Source organism: Stenella coeruleoalba (genome assembly GCF_951394435.1).
Source record: "Stenella coeruleoalba genome assembly, chromosome: 3".
Lineage (NCBI taxonomy): Eukaryota > Metazoa > Chordata > Mammalia > Artiodactyla > Delphinidae > Stenella > Stenella coeruleoalba.
Genome location: NC_137148.1, coordinates 133,047,552 through 133,064,869, shown reverse-complemented (window position 1 = coordinate 133,064,869; position 17,318 = coordinate 133,047,552). Strand labels below are relative to the sequence as shown.

General features: G+C 39.6%; 1 protein-coding gene across 6 annotated transcripts in view; it reads right to left on the bottom strand.

The window, feature by feature from the left end:
* The window catches only part of LOC307184552 (uncharacterized protein), a 770,349-nt gene that overhangs the window by 628,051 nt on the left and 124,980 nt on the right, over nt 1-17,318 (bottom strand). The window contains exon 1 of one of the 6 annotated variants that reach the window (XR_013827750.1): nt 3,037-4,447. The exons of the other annotated variants lie outside the window; for them this stretch is intronic. The gene's annotated coding sequence lies outside the window, so the exon portion shown is untranslated. Of the gene's footprint in view, nt 1-3,036; nt 4,448-17,318 lie in introns of those variants that run through there. 6 annotated transcript variants of the gene reach the window in all.

The following is a 17,318-nucleotide window of genomic DNA, read 5'->3' as shown; positions in this document are numbered from 1 at the left end:
ACATATACATACTACTATATATAAAATAATCAATAAGGACCTACTGTATAGCACAGGGAACTCTACTCAATATTCTGTAATAACCTATATGGGAAAATAATCTGAAAAAGAATGGATATATGTATATATATAACTGAATCACTTTGCTATACACCTGAAAATAATGCAGCATTGTAAATCAACTATACCCCAATGTAAAATAAAAATTAAATCAAAAAAATAAAGTCTGCCTTACCATCTTTAACAAGTATGATTAAATTTTTTTTTTCTTTAACAGACTAGAAGTATGACCTTTAGAGAGAGAAAGTTGGTACTCTCAGTTATGATGGATTCTTCTGGAAAAATTACCTTCAGTTTGAAAAAAATAATACACCTTCCAGGATCTTTCACCTTTCCAGAAAAAGTACAATTTTCCCTTTAGGAGTCTTCTGCTCCACTCCCCAAAAACATATCCATAGATACATAAGGTCTGAGAACAATACACAAGTATAAGATACATAGGCCTCTTAAAACCCCACCCCTCAAGTTTGAAGGGGTTTGTCTACTGCGGGCCCACAGCATTTCTGTTTGGTTGGCCACTTCACAGAAAACCACAGTCAAAGGAGGACTAATTCAAGGATTGTAAAGATTCTTTGATCCAGGGATCATTTTTTCAAGGCATTCACCACTGATGGTCCAAGTCCATCCACTTCATCCTCAGAAAACCTTCCAAGTGCCCGGGGGGATATTCACTGCTTTCAATGAGACACCAATGAGGTGACGTCTGGTTTGTATTCAATGGAATAATTATTAATTCAATATCAAATTATTAATTTATGCCAGAAACTAAAGCATGTATGCTGTCATCTCACAGCATAAATAATAGAAGAGATCAGACCTCGGACCACACTTTGAGAATCTCTAATATAATTGATTCCTGCTCCCAGCTGGCCCCATCCAGGCAGAACCACATGGCTAGTTTGCCCCTTCCATATGAGCAGCACTGATCAAAGGAGGAAACTTATTTTTTCAATGACCAACCTCACTCAAAGATGTCATTTTTAACATTGAAGGTAAAAGCAAATGTTGACTAGTGAATATGTTACAAGGAAAAATGCTTTTTTGGCTTTAAGATGAAACAGGGTTTTTTTTTGTTTCATAAGTAGAGTTATCCTGTAATCTTTAGATTTATTGAGTATTTATTTGCCACAAACTATTTTAAAAGGCTTTACATGTTTTATTCCATTTGCTTCTGAAAATAATCCAATGAGGTAGATACAATTCCTGCCTCCATTTAACAGATGGGTAAATTGACACATATGTTTAAGGCTGCATTAATAATACCTCATATTTGTATCAAATACTACAGATTATAAAAATACTATTACTTGTGTTATCTCATTTGATCCTTCCAACATAGGAGGTAGGTAGAGCATGTCATATTTTTCCCTTTTAGAGGTGAGAAAACTGATGCTAAGAGAAGTTAGGTTACTTGGTCAACATCTCTCAGGAAATGACGGGACCAGGGTTTAAATCTAGGTCTCCTAACTCCCAATATCATCGCTCTACTACATCACACTACTCTGTCTTACAAAGCACTCAGAGAATGCCCTTTCATTTCAAGAGAGTGGACTGAACCAAAAACATTAAATTTGAAGCATATCTTCATACTCTTTAGTAGAGTCACAAAGTAATATCAAAAGAAAAGATAGATGATATAAAATACTGTCTGAACAGTTATGTTGAAACAGTCTTTCCTTTGGTAGGGAGAATAGAATGTTCTATTGTAATCAGCTCCATCATGTCCACTTTTGGGAACATATGTATTGGACTGGAAGATCCACAAATGTTGAACAAACAGTAAACTCAGCAATAAATTTCAAGGCCCAGAGGCATGAGATACTGGACAGTGTCCCTTCTCTGCTCCAGGAAATCATTTCCAACCTCCTCATCCCATAATGGTTCTTCCTTCCTGTGAAAGTATATTTCTCTCAAAGTCTCTCACAATCTAGTGCCTGACGATATCTGGGACTTTCTATCCTCTACATTCCACAAATACATGTCTAGTCATTTGCCTTCTAGAAAATAGAGATCATGTCTTCCTTTTACTTTTGTATCCACCGTAAGATGAGCACCATTCTGGGTCCAGATGACATTATTAAAACTTGAAAGATATTTCTTCTAATAGTAATAGCCATTCCCATAAAATACTAATAGTGTATAATAAACTAACGGTTGATGAGCTTATCACATTGTATTGAGGTTTTCTTCTACAGAGTTATATTTCAGCATACATAATCTGACCCAGGTCAAATATTGTATAGCCAGAGCTACATAAGAAAGATGCATGTTTAAAAGACAGTTTCACTATATTTGTGTAGATAATATCTACTACTAAATTTTGAAATCCCAGAAATGAGAGATAGACATGGCTTGTTGAGTATTTGGTATATATACACAGCGCATGTTAATCAATCATAATAAATATACACTGCAGACATTTCCACCTAGCAATTTTAATGAAAATAAGCCTCTAGATATGTATTACTGTTTGAAGAAAAATGGAAGTATTTCACAACTTAGTTACCCAATGAACTGTACATATCTTTTCCTTTATCTTGGAGGATGAGCAGAAATGGATAGAAGAGAACATGTTTGAGGAGCTTAAAGATGGCGCGAGAGTAAGACGTGGAGATCACCTTCCTCTCCACAAATGCATCAGAAATACATCTACATGTGGCAAAGCTCCTACAGAACACCTGCTGAACGCTGGCAGAAGACCTCAGACATCCCAAAGGAAAGAAACTCCCCATGTACCTGGGTACGGCAAAAGAAAAATGAAAAAACAGAGACAAAAGGATAGGAACGGGACCTGCAACAGTGGGAGGGAGCTGTGGAGGAAAGGTTTCCAGACACTAGGAAGCCCCTTCGCAGGTGGAGACTGCGGGTGGCGGAGGGGGAAAGCTTCGGAGCCGCGGAGGAGAGCACAGCAACAGGGGTGCGGAGGGCAAAGCGAAGAGATTCCCGCACAGAGGACCAGGGCCGACCAGCACTCACCAGCTCGAGAGGCTTGTCTGCTCACCCGCCAGGGCGGGCGGGGCTGGGAGCTGAGGCTTCCGTCGGGTTGTCGGCGTGAACACAGCCTGCAGGGGGTCAGCGCACCACGGCTAGCCGGGAGGGAATCCGGGGAAAAGTCTGGAGCTGCCGAAGAGGCAAGAGATTTTTTCTTGCCTCTTTGTTTCCTGGTGCGCGAGGAGAGATTAACAGCACCGCTTAAAGGAGCTCCAGAGTCGGGTGCGAGCCGCGGCTAAAAGCCCGGACCCCAGAGACGGTCATGGGACGCTAAGGCTGCTGCTGCAGCCACCAAGAAGCCTGTGTGCGAGCACAGGTCACTCTCCACATCTCCCCGCCCCCGCCCCGCCCCCGGGAGCCTGTGCGGCCCGCCACTGCCAGGGTCCCGTGATGCAGGGACAACTTCCCCGGGAGAACACACGGCGCGCCTCACGCTGGTGCAACGTCACGGCGGCCTCTGCCGCCGTAGGCTCGCCCCGCATCTGTGCCCCTCCCTCCCTCCGGCGTGAGTGAGCCAGAGCCCCCAAAGCAGCAGCGGCTCCTTTAAGCCCGTCCTCTGTGAGCGAAGAACAGATGCCCTCAGGCAACCTACACGCAGAGGCGGGTCCAAATCCAAAGCTGAGCCTCGGGAGCTGTGCGAACAAAGAAAAGAAAGGAAAATTTCTCCCAGCAGCCTCAGGAGCAGCGGATTAAATCTCCACAATCAACTTGATGTACCCTGCATCTGTGGAATACCTGAATAGACAACGAATCATCCCAAATTGAGAAGGTGGTCTTTGGGAGCAAAGATATATATTTTTTTTTCCCTTTTTCTCTTTATGTGAGTGTGTCTGTGTATGCTTCTATGTGTGATTTTGTCTTTATAGCTTTGCTTTTACCATTTGACCTCGGGTTCTGTCTGCCGTTTTTGTATTTTTTATTACTGTTTAAATTTTTTTTCTTAATAAGTATTTTTTATTTTAACAACTTTATTTTATTTTATTTTATTTTATCTTCTTTCTTTCTTTCTTTCTTTTCTCCCTTTTATTCTGAGCCATGTGGATGAAAGGCTCTTGGTGCACCAGCCAGGCGTCAGGGCTGTGCCTCTGAAGTGGGAGAGCCAAGTTCAGGACACTGGTTCACAAGAGACCTCCCAGCTCCATGTAATATCAAACGGCGAAAATCTCCCAGAGATGTCCATCTCAACGCCAAGACCCAGCTTCACTCAACGACCAGCAAGCTACAGTGCTGGACACCCTATGCCAAACAACTAGCAAGACAGGAATACAACCCCACCCATTAGCAGAGAGGCTGCCTAAAATGATAATAAGGCCAGAGACACCCCAAAACACACCACCAGACGTGGACCTGCCCACCAGAAAGACAAGATCCAGCCTCATCCACCAGAACACAGGCACTAGTCCCCACCACTAAGGAACCTACACAACCCACTGAACCAACCTTAGCCACTGGGGACAGACACCAAAAACAACGGGAACTACGAACCTGCAGCCTGCGAAAAGGAGACCCCAAACACAGTAAGATAAGCAAAATAAGAAGACAGAGAAACACACAGCACATGAAGAAGCAAGGCAAAAACCCACAAAACCAAACAAATGAACAGGAAATAGGCAGTCTACCTGAAAAAGAATTCAGAATAATGATAGTAAAGATGATCCAAAATCTTGGAAATAGAATGGAGAAAATACAAGAAACGTTTAACAAGGACCTCGAAGAACTAAAGAGCAAACAAACAGTGATGAACAACACAATAAATGAAGTTAAAAATTCTCTAGAAAGGATCAATAGCAGAATAACTGAGGCAGAAAAACGGATAAGTGACCTGGAAGATAAAATAGTGGAAATAACTACTGCAGAGAAGAATAAAGAAAAAAGAATAAAAAGAATTGAGGACAGTCTCAGAGACCTCTGGGACAACATTAAACACACGAACATTCAAACTATACGGATCCCAGAAGAAGAAGAGATAACGAAACGGACTGAGAAAATATTTGAAGAGATTATAGTTGAAAACTTCCCTAATATGGGAAAGGAAATAGTTAATCAAGGCCAGAAAGCACAGAGACTCTCATACAGGATAAATCAAAGGAGAAACACTCCAAGACATATTAATCAAACTATCAAAAATTAAATACAAAGAAAAAATATTAAAAGCAGCAAGGGAAAAACAACAAATAACACACAACGGAATCCCCATAAGGTTAACAGCTGATCTTTCAGCAGAAACTCTGCAAGCCAGAAGGGACTGGCAGGACATATTTAAAGTGATGAAGGAGAAAAACCTACAACCAAGATTACTCTACCCAGCAAGGATCTCATTCAGATTTGATGGAGAAATTAAAACCTTTACAGACAAGCAAAAGCTGAGAGAATTCAGCACCACCAAACCAGCTTTAAAAAAAAAATGCTAAAGGAATTTCTCTAGGCAGAAAACACAACACAAGGAAAAGACCTACAATAACAAACCCAAAACAATTAAGAAAATGAGAATAGGAACATACATATCGATAACTACCTTAAATGTAAATGGATTAAATGCTCCAACCAAAAGACATAGACTGGCTGAATGGATACAAAAGCAAGACCCATATATATGCTGTCTACAAGAGAACCACTTCAGACCTAGAAACACATACAGACTGAAAGTGAGGGGATGGAAAAAGATACTGCACGCAAATGGAAAGCAAAAGAAAGCTGGAGGAGCGATTCTCATATCAGACAAAACAGACTTTAAAATAAAGACTATTACAAGAGACAAGGACACTACATAATGATCAAGGAATTGATCCAAGAAGAAGACATAACAATTGTAAATATTTATGCACCCAACATAGGAGCACCTCAATACATAAGGCAAATACTAACAGCCATAAAAGGGGAAATCGACAGTAACACATTCATAGTAGGGGACTTTAACACCCCACTTTCACCAATGGACAGATCATCCAAAATGAAAATAAATACGGAAACACAAGCTTTAAATGATACATTAAACAAGATGGACTTAATTGATATTTATAGGACATTCTATCCAAAAACAACAGAATACACATTCTTCTCAAGTGCTCATGGAACATTCTCCAGGATAGATCATATCTTGGGTCACAAATCAAGCCTTGGTAAATTTAAGAAAATTGAAATCGTATCAGTTATGTTTTCCGACCACAACGTTATGAGACTAGATATCAATTACAGGAAAAAATCTGTAAAAAATACAAACACATGGAAGCTAAACAATACACTACTGAATAACCAAGAGATCACTGAAGAAATCAAAGAGGAAATCAAAAAATACCTAGAAACAAATGACAATGAAAACACGATGACCCAAAACCTATGGGATGCAACAAAAGCAGTTCTAAGAGGGAAGTTTATAGCAATACAATCCTACCTCAAGAAACAAGAAACATCTTAAATAAACAACCTAACCTTACACTTAAAGCAATTAGAGAAAGAAGAACCAAAAAAAACCCCAAAGTTAGCAGAAGGAAAGAAATCATAAAGATCAGATCAGAAATAAATGAAAAACAAATGAAGGTAACGATAGCAAAGATCAATAAAACTAAAAGCTGATTCTTTGAGAAGATAAACAAAATTGATAAACCATTAGCCAGATTCATCAAGAAAAAAAGGGAGAGGACTCATATCAATAGAATTACAAACGAAAACGGAGAAGTAACAACTGACACTGCAGAAATACAAAGGATCATGAGAGATTACTACAAGCAACTCTATGCCAAAAAAATGGACAACCTGGAAGAAATGGACAAATTCTTACAAATGCACAACCTTCCGAGACTGAACCAGGAAGAAATAGAAAATATGAACAGTCCTATCACAAGCACTGAAATTGAAACTGTGATTAAAAATCTTTCAACAAACAAAAGCCCAGGACCAGATGGCCTCACAGGTGAATTCTATCAAACATTCAGAGAAGAGCTAACACCTATCATTCTCAAACTCTTCCAAAGTATAGCAAACTCATTCTACGAGGCCACCATCATCCTGATACCAAAACCAGACAAAGATGTCACAAAGAAAGAAAACTACAGGTCAATATCACTGATGAAAAGAGATGCAAAAATCCTCAACAAAATACTAGCAAATAGAATCCAACAGCACATTAAAAGGATCATACACCATGATCAAGTGGGGTTTATCCTAGGAATGCAGGGATTCTTCAATCTACGCAAATCAATCAGTGTGATACACCATATTAACAAACTGAAGGAGGAAAACCATATGATCATCTCAATAGATGCAGAGAAAGCTTTTGACAAAATTCAACACCAATTTATGATAAAAACCCTTCAGAAAGTAGGTATAGAGGGAACTTTCCTCAACATAATAAAGGCCATATATGACAAACCCACAGCCAACATCGTCCTCAATGGTGAAAAACTGAAAGCATTTCCACTAAGATCAGGAAAAAGACAAGGTTGTCCACTCTCACCACTCTTATTCAACATAGTTTTGGCAGTTTTAGCCACAGCAATCAGAGAAGAAAAGGAAATAAAAGGGATCCAAATTGGAAAAGAAGAAGTAAAGTTGTCACTGTTTGCAGATGACATGATACTATACATAGAGAATCCTAAAGATGCTACCAGAAAACTACTAGAGCTAATCAATGAATTTAGTAAAGTAGCAGGATACAAAATTAATACACAGAAATCTCTGGCATTCCTATACACTAATGATGAAAAATCTGAAAGTGAAATCAAGAAAACACTCCCATTTACCACTGCAACAAAAAGAATAAAATATCTAGGAATAAACCTACCTAAGGAGACAAAAGACCTGTATGCAGAAAATTATAAGGCACTGTTGAAAGAAATTAAAGATGATACAAACAGATGGAGAGATATACCATGTTCTTGGATTGGAATAATCAACACTGTGAAAATGACTCTACTACCCAAAGCAATCTACAGATTCAATGCAATCCCTATCAAACTACCACTGGCATTTTCACAGAACTAGAACAAAAATTTCACAATTTGTATGGAAACACAAAAGACCCCGAATAGCCAAAGCAATCTTGAGAATGAAAAACGGAGCGGGAGGAATCAGACTCCCTGACTTCAGACTATACTACAAACCTACAGTAATCAAGACAGTATCGTACTGGCACAAAAACAGAAAGATAGATCAATGGAACAGGATAGAAAGCCCAGAGATAAACCCACGCACATATGGTCACCTTATCTTTGATAAAGGAGGCAAGAATGTACAGTGGAGAAAAGACAGCCTCTTCAATAATTGGTGCTGGTAAAACTGGACAGGTACATGTAAAAGTATGAAATTAGAACACTCCCTAACACCATACACAAAAATAAACTCAAAGTGGATTAAAGACCTAAATGTAAGGCCAGACACTATCAAACTCTTAGAGGAAAACATAGACAGAACACTCTATGACATAAATCACAGCAAGATCCTTTTTGACTCACCTCCTAGAGCAATGGAAATAAAAACAAAAATAAACAAATGGGACCTAATGAAACTTCAAAGCTTTTGCACAGCAAACGAAACCATAAACAAGACAAAAAGACAACCCTCAGAATGGGAGAAAATATTTGCAAATGAAGCAACTGACAAAGGATTAATCTCCAAAACTTACAAGCAGCTCATGCAGTTCAATATCAAAAAAACAAAAAACCCAATCCAAAAATGGGCAGAAGACCTAAATAGACATTTCTCCAAAGAAGCTACACAGATTGCCAACAAACACATGAAAGAATGCTCAACATCATTAAGCATTAGAGAAATGCAAATCAAAACCTTAATGAGATATCATCTCACACCATGGCGATCATCAAAAAATGTAGAAACAATAAATGCTGGAGAGGGTGTGGAGAAAAGGGAACACTCTTGCACTGTTGGTGGGAATGTACATTGATACAACCACTATGGAGAACAGTATGGAGTTTCCTTAAAAATCTAAAAATAGAACTACCATAGGACCGAGCAATCCCACTACTGGGCATATACCCTGATAAAACCATAATTCAGAAAGAGTCATGTACCAAAATGTTCATTGCAGCTCTATTTACAATAGCCAGGACATGGAAGCAACCTAAGTGTCCATCAACAGATGAATGGATAAAGAAGATATGGCACATATATACAATGGAATATTACTCAGCCATAAAAAGAAACGAAATTGAGCTATTTGTAGTGAGGTGGATGGACCTAGAATCTGTCATACAGAGTGAAGTAAGTCAGAAAGAGAAAAACAAATACCGTATGCTAACGCATATATACGGAATCTAAAAAAAAAAAAAAAAGGTCAGGAAGAACCTAGGGGCAAGACAGGAATAATAAAGACACAGACCTACTAGAGAATGAACTTGAGATATGGGGAGCAGGGAGGGTAAGCTTGACAAAGTGAGAGAGTGGCATGGACATATATACACTACCAAACGTAAAATAGATAGCTAGTGGGAAGCAGCCGCATAGCACAGGGAGGTCAGCTTGGTGCCTTGTGACCACCTAGAGGGGTGGGATAGGGAGGGTGGGAGGGAGGGAGACGCAAGAGGAAAGAGATATGGGAACATATGTATATGTATAACTGATTCACTTTGTTATAAAGCAGAAACTAACACACCATTGTAAAGCAATTATACTCCAATAAAGATTTAAAAAAAAAAAAAGAAGAGGCCATGCTTGGCAATGATATTACAAATTATTGGAAGATCTTTTACTAATGTCTTTACCATACAGATCTCCAGTGATTCACCTCAAATATGTAAGCATCAACATGTAAGAACATAAAAAATAGATGACAGCATCAAAATGTTGATGGTCCAAAACAGCCAGCAGAAAACGCTGATCATTGCCATTTATCACCCGGGAACACAGGGTAAGAACAAATAATAACTCCGTGTTCTTTGTATTCTGCAAAGATACCTCCCCGTCACTTCTCTCAGTTTGAGAAACCAAGGCCATGTCCCTAGACACAAAAACCCACTTACTTTGGCAAACCATCCCAGGCAATCAAAAGTCTGCCTGCTAAGCCTTTGTGTCGGTATATGCCTGTTATGTGCATATTTGCCAAGACCTTGAGAATGCTATGACTACATAATAGATACAGCTACATATTAGAACTACTGCTTCCAGTCACACTCAGTAATAGCACAAGGAATCATACACAAGCTGGTCATGACTGCAGTTCTTGACCTAACTAGTCTCTCTGATTCATTGGTATCCATGAGCTTGGGTGCATTTATGACTATGATCTAGAAATGCAAGTACAAGGAAACACAGTCTTCTTCACAAAGCCAAAACAAATCCCAGGTCTACAGACAATGAAGGCTGCCTGCCAGGCAGCCCCAGGGAGATGATACACAGGGCCCAAGGCCTTCATTTGCAAAACTGATCTGAAAAACAACCCCAGATTCTGCTACCTGTTAAGGCAAATACTTAGAGACAAAGGAAAGTGTTTAAAGAAGATTGGCAGCCTACTTGGGGGATTAGAGGACCAGAATATGGTTCCAACGTAGGCTTAACTTAAAATGCATGATCTACAGAGAGAAAAACCCTAAGTACAGACTCTAGTCCTGACTCTGCACAAACTATTTTAGTTAACAACCAAAAGCAAGTGACTGAAACTCTCTAGGCCTCTGTTGCCTCACCATTTAAACAATGGTGAAACTGTAGAATCATCTACAGTAGTCATTTGCTAACTTAAAAGAAATAACAATTACACTTGTTGGTTGTCTGAGGTCAGGTTGCTATAACAAAAACACCATAGACCCATAGACCAAGTGGCTTATAAACAACAGAAATTTATTTCCCACATTTCTGGAGGCTGAGAAGTCCAAGATCAAGATGCTGACAGATCTGAAGTCTGGTGAGAGCCCATTTCCTGGCTTATAGATGGCTGTCTTTCCACTGTGTCCTCACATGGCAAAGAACAAAGAATGAAACAGGCAAACTCTCTCATGTCTCTTCTCATAAGAACGCTGATTCCATTCATGTACATTCCACTGACATGATCTAATCACCTTCCAAAAGCCCCACCTCCTAATACAATCATATTGGGAGTTAGGATTTCAACATACAAGTTTTGAGGGGAACATAAATCCAGTCCATAACACTGACCAAAGGTTTAAGTTTTACCCATTGATTCCTTCCAATTTTGGAGGTGCATGCTATTGAGTCCTGCAAGTTTTTATAGCTAGGTTACACCTTAAATCTAGGATATTCTGAGACAGCATTACCCAAAGCATGTGCTGTAGACTGCACGTTCCAAAGATAATCCACAAAGAAAAGATCCTATGTTAAAATAAATTTTGAAAACACGGCATACCATGACCTCACTTTTGGATATTCAGTATCTATATTAGTATATCAAAGACTCTAAGAAGTCCTAAAGTAAAGAAACCTTTGCTTTGTTTAGCCCATATCCCTAGGGTCCAGCTGACTTCCAAATGTCAGTATCTACACCTCTTTGTCTGGGCTGATTTCTCTCTCTCTCTCTCTCTCTCTCTGTCCTCTCAGAAGGCGATTCTGCCTGCTTGCAGAGCAGAACTAAAGTACCAAGAAATTTACACACACACCAAAAAGCAGCCCTCAACCAATAACTGATGGTATTTAGGATGTAACTATCCCAGCTCCCTTGCTGCTTCGGTGGGATAACTCTGAGGTATGTGCTTTACACTGTCTCCCATAGCTTCCCCATGGGATTAAACTCTAGTCATCCACAGTGCTCACTGGCTTGATAAGGTACCATTTATTAGATGCCTTCCCTTCACTGTCTTACTTCCCCACTCCCCACTTCCCAAATAAACTACCTGGACACAAATCCTATTTCAGAGTCTACTTCTGGAGAACCAAACTAATGTGCCCAGGACTTCCCACACCTGTTTGATGACAGCTCAGTATTCACATAACACTTTTTAAATTAGCCAAAACTCTCAGTGGTGGATGTGAAATGCCCAGCACAAACTGGCTAAAACAAAAAAAATAATTTATTTAAGTCCAGAGATAGGCTGGCTTTAGGCCTGGCAGGACTCAGGATCTTGTACAATGTCACGGCTCTGTGTCCATTTCTGGGCTCTACATTCTTTTGTGTTGGCTTCATTAAAGCAGGCTCTTCCCACAAGGCAGAAAGACCGACCATCAGCATTGACCTCACATCCTTCCTTCCGAGCAATCCCAAAAAGGGGCTTCTCTTTCCCCACAGTTCCAAAAAAGATCCAGGATGAATCTCACTGGACTATCTTTGGTCACATGGTCATCCCTGTACCGATTCCCAAGACAGTTGAGATAGAATGTACTGATTGAACAGTCCTAGGCTACGAGTCCCACACTCTGGACTCAGTCACACCCAAACCACATGGGCCAACAGTGGGGAGGAGTAGTTCCTCAGAGGCAAATCAGGGTGTCGTTACCAGAAATAGCTTCAGGGCAGGTACAAATAGCAGGTCCCCACTCAACTCTTTGACATTCTGTAGAACTCATTTGGGGAGATACTGTTCTATGGCATTCACAAGTACTTCCTACAAAATTCTTGACAAAATCTTTCTCAGAAAAGGCTGAAAGTGCACTTGAAAAAGAACTGAGTCTCTCTGACAATTTTATGTCATCTCGATACACCCTTCATATATGACTATTTTACTGGTGTCACCAGTTTACTTGGCTTCCTGGTTTGGCTATATTTAAGGAAGTACTGATTATCAGCTTTGGCACTTCTTGTCAAAAGAAAAAGACACTCCACCAATTTCTTTCCATCAGCCTAGATCCTCATGACTAATTTCTTTACTATTCCTATCAAGAAAGGTAATCAAATAGCCTTAAGCAAATGAGAGAATATGTACACAGCAATGAAAAGACTAAAGAATAATGGAGATTAGAAATGTATCCTATAAACCACCCATCCACTTATGGAAACTTTGTTTTTAACTTTCATGTCTTTCCCACAGGAAAAAAAATTTTAAACAAAAGTAAATAAATAAATAGAAAAAATACAGAAGGATTTAACTGCACACTTGTGGTTTTATTGGTTTTCCTAGAATTTACTACAATGCCAGAAATTAATTTATAAATAATGGCAAGCATGGAATCACAACCAACATCACGTGAAGAAAAGGAGAACACCTCAAAAATGTTCTAATTGGCAAGAAGACATTCATCTGTGGCTAGAATAGCCAAAAGAAAAGGGCAAGTTTCACATACCAGACTTGGAAAGCATTATCAGTTTTCAAAGTCTAAAACAACACAATACTGTCTTTCTAATTTTATACTATTTCTTTCCTCTGCTCCTAAGCTCACTCTCTTGAAGGAATCTCACTGAAGCAGGAATATTTATCTACATTATAAGAGGACCCAGCATGCTACTTTCTTCCATCTTGCTTTGATAATCCTCTACTTTTTCAAAGAAGGGTACTGTGTCATTTCTATTTTATGACTCTTCTGACAAATGTAACTACTGATGTTTATCATAGAAAAGATGTACTATATTAAAATCACATGATTTCAGAGTTCCTTGGTCTACCAATGATAAGCAGTTTTTCAAATATATAACAAGGGCTCCCACTGACTTTTCAGCTGTGGTATCTACTATGCTCATGTGTGTGCAAGCTTGGGGAGGAGCATGGATTAATTAAGTGCTGTTATTCATGCCCCAGGGGTTGCACCCCTCTCAGCCAAGTGCACCCCATGTGGGCACAGCTCCATTTTTTTGAGACTCGACTCTACCCCAGGTACCCTAGGACAGCCTCAACTCCAGGCCGATATTGCCCAAGCAAGGAGGAACTTAGCTATGAAAACATAAAAAGACTCAATACTAGAGGGCCAGTAAATAAATGGTGAAACGTCAATTCCATTCAGCTATTTAAAAAACATTCTTCCAAAGAATACTGATGTGGTAAAATGCCAACAATAAAACTTTTCTTTAAAGAATGAAAAGAAACATTAACAGAAACCTTCTATCTCTTAACAGAAACATTCTATCTCTGGATGATAAGATTACGAGTAATTTTTTTTCTTCATGTTTTTCCCATGTTTTCTACAATAAATATCTGTTACTTCATAATCAGAAAACAAACAACAAAGGCTAAATATTGAAAAGTGCAAAAAGGCCTCTGAGAAAAAAAATCTATAAAATGCTGGACCAGAGCTGTTGGGACCAAGTAGGCCATTACTATAAGAATCAGAGCCCTCGATTCCCCTCCAGACTATTACATGCTTGTCATCATCACCTCATTATACATACTTACCTCCTCCACAACACTGGAACCTCCTACTTGTCAGTGCCACATCTCAACTTCATTATCATCCCCAAAATGCCTAATACAGTGCTTTACATAAAACAGGTATTCACGAAATGTTGTGTGAATTGCTTTTTGAGAGCATTATGGTCACAGGATCAGTGTGATTAGGCAAAGACCATCAGAGGACACGAAGAACTAAGGATCCAGGTGCCCCAGATCCTTGAAACTTCAAGCAAGTATCTGGAATCAGCAAAGCTGATGAAAGAGTCAAAGGTCCAGGAAGTCAGGCAGAGTTTATGGGACTGGCGAGTTAAAACAAGCATCTAGGAAGTCATCTGAGTCAACGGCCTGAAAGCCAAGACAGCAAAGCACTGCTGAGTCTGCTTTCAACTTTCTTCTAAACAGAGTAGTCCAAAGACCAAGTGTGCTGGTGGTTACCCAGGGTTGCCTCCTGCATACACCAAGTCCAAATGGTTTGACTAAAAACAATTTGGTCACAGAAATTTAATCAACTGAACAATCTAGGGCAACAATAGAGAATTCCTTGGAACAACCTAGTCCCACAGCAGACTATCTTTTTTTTTTTTTTTTTTTTTTGCGGTACGCGGGATTCTCACTGTTGTGGCCTCTCCCGTTGCGGAGCACAGGCTCCGGACGCACAGGCTCAGCGGCCACGGCTCACAGGCCCAGCCACTCCGCGGCATGTGGGATCTTCCCGGACCGGGGCACGAACCTGCGTCCCCTGCATCGGCAGGCGGGCTCTCAATCACTGCACCACCAAGGAAGCCCTAGACTATCTTTTAAAATGTCATTTATTGTTTTTTTCCAAATTTCAGAACAATGCATTCTCATTAGAGAAACATCTTGGATGATTAATAAGCATATCAAATTTAACCTGTCTAAAACCGAGCTCCTGATCACCTCCCAAACTTCATCAGCCTGCAGCCCTCCCCATTTCAATGCACTTCCATCCTTATAGTTGTCCCAGCCAAAAACCTGGATTCACTCATGACTACTCTCTTTATCTCATACCCCATACACACACACACACACACACACACACACAGAGCATGCTCCCCTGGTAGGCCTTTTGCGCTTGCTGTTCCTTTGACTAGCATGCATTTTTCCCCAGACATCCACCCAGCTAACACCCTTATCTCCTTTAAGTTTTTACTCAAAAGGTACCTTCACAGTCAAACCTTCCCTGATGGCCTTATTTAAGATTGAGACCCCTCCCCAACTCTCTGTGCCTCTTCCCTGCTTCACTTTTCTCTGTAGTACTTTTCACTCTCTAACCTATTATTTATTTTACTTAATTCATTTAGCTACTCTTTCTCCCCGCTGGTATGTACCTTCAGGAGGGCAAACTTTTCTTGTCTTTTTTCTTTACTGCTTTATCCCCAACATAGAGAACATGGCTGACATTTAGTAGGGCCTTAATAAAATTGTGTTGAATGGATTAAAAAAATACAAATAAGCAAAATAATTCCACCCAGGCAAACACTGTTTAAACCTTGATGTACAGTTGTTCAAATACTTTTCTATAAATGACTGTTATTCTATAAATATAGGATTACACCATATATACTGTTTGAACTTGTGTGTTTATCACACTAAGAATTGTTGGATATTCTGGATATTTCAACTAAGTCCTATTATCCTAACTTTCCATTTCAACAAACATCAAAGAATAAGAATAATGGGCTTGAAATGAATTTGAAAAGTAATAGTAAATATATAGGGGGAAAATTTAAAAGTTAAATTTTAAACAAACAAAAATCTTTAAAGATGAATAAAGAGTGCAGAGTAGCCAAAATCATGGACCAAAATTATCAAAGAATAGCGTCTGAAGAACATTTGTTTTATTTTTTTTTCTTTTACCAAATAGTATGTCAATCAACTTATTTTTTACTAAATTATTTTCAGTCTAATAACCTGGAGCTTGTTTGGCAAAAGTCAATAGACACATAAGGAGAACCAAAACCTCTCAGGAGCATCCTGATTCTGACAGAAGCAGGACCAGAGAGTTCAGACTCATGAGAAGATCATCATAAATGTTCTCCTTGGAAGACTTCAGGTCTTCAGACCACAGAAATTACCCAACACTTCAATTTCACCATCCATCACATTAAGACAGAAGCACCCCTCACCACTTTAACTCCTCAATGATGGACAAATAAAGACAAGCCAGACCTCTCTGAGATTTTCAAAACAGTCTTGGCACTGCTCAATGGGTCTTCCAGAGCCAAAAGCCAATGGGATGGGTTTTTGGAGTCCAGTGACCCGCATCTGTTTTTCCTTATTCTACATGGAGGTTCATGTGGGGGCACTGAGAGGATCATAGTTTTTGTTTTACATCCATCACCCTTGCTGACCACTTTGGTTCCTTGAACTCTGCATTTACCTGAAAACCATTCAGTCAGTAGAAATTTTGAGAGTTTAGGCTGACTCCCCATTACCTGAATAAAGTGGATAATGTGATTTTTTCCTCTTTTCTAGGAAGACAGAAATCAGACCCTCTGTTTTGTATTATCAGTTCAACTACTGAGTTGAGGTGTCCCCAGCAACACTATGGGGCTTTAACCACCTCCAAGAGGGGATTTCTGGGAGGGAACATTGAGTTGGCACCTACAGAGGATTCGGTCTTCAGGTAAAAGAAGAGAATCAATCATCCTTCAGCAGTTCAGCTCAGGGCCCATCTTGAAAAGAGATGAAAGGAAGAAGAAAATAACATTCTGAACCTACTATGTGGCAGGCCCTATACTGCTGCTTTCATATATGTTATCTTACTTAATCCTCACAACCACCACATTAATAGTAACTATCTGTGATGTGGGTGTCATTGTACTAATTTTACAAATGAAGAAAAGCGGCTCAAAGAAGCCAAATAATTTCTAAGAAGCAATGCCAAAATTTGGAACCTTCTTGAAACTTCTAACTTCTAGTTCATTGCTCTAGTCTAGTCCCTCTACCATGCTGTATTTTTGGTCTTCAAATGTAAGTGCTTAGTGGTGTCTAGAGTTGGGGAAGATGGGAGGGATGAGATGTGAC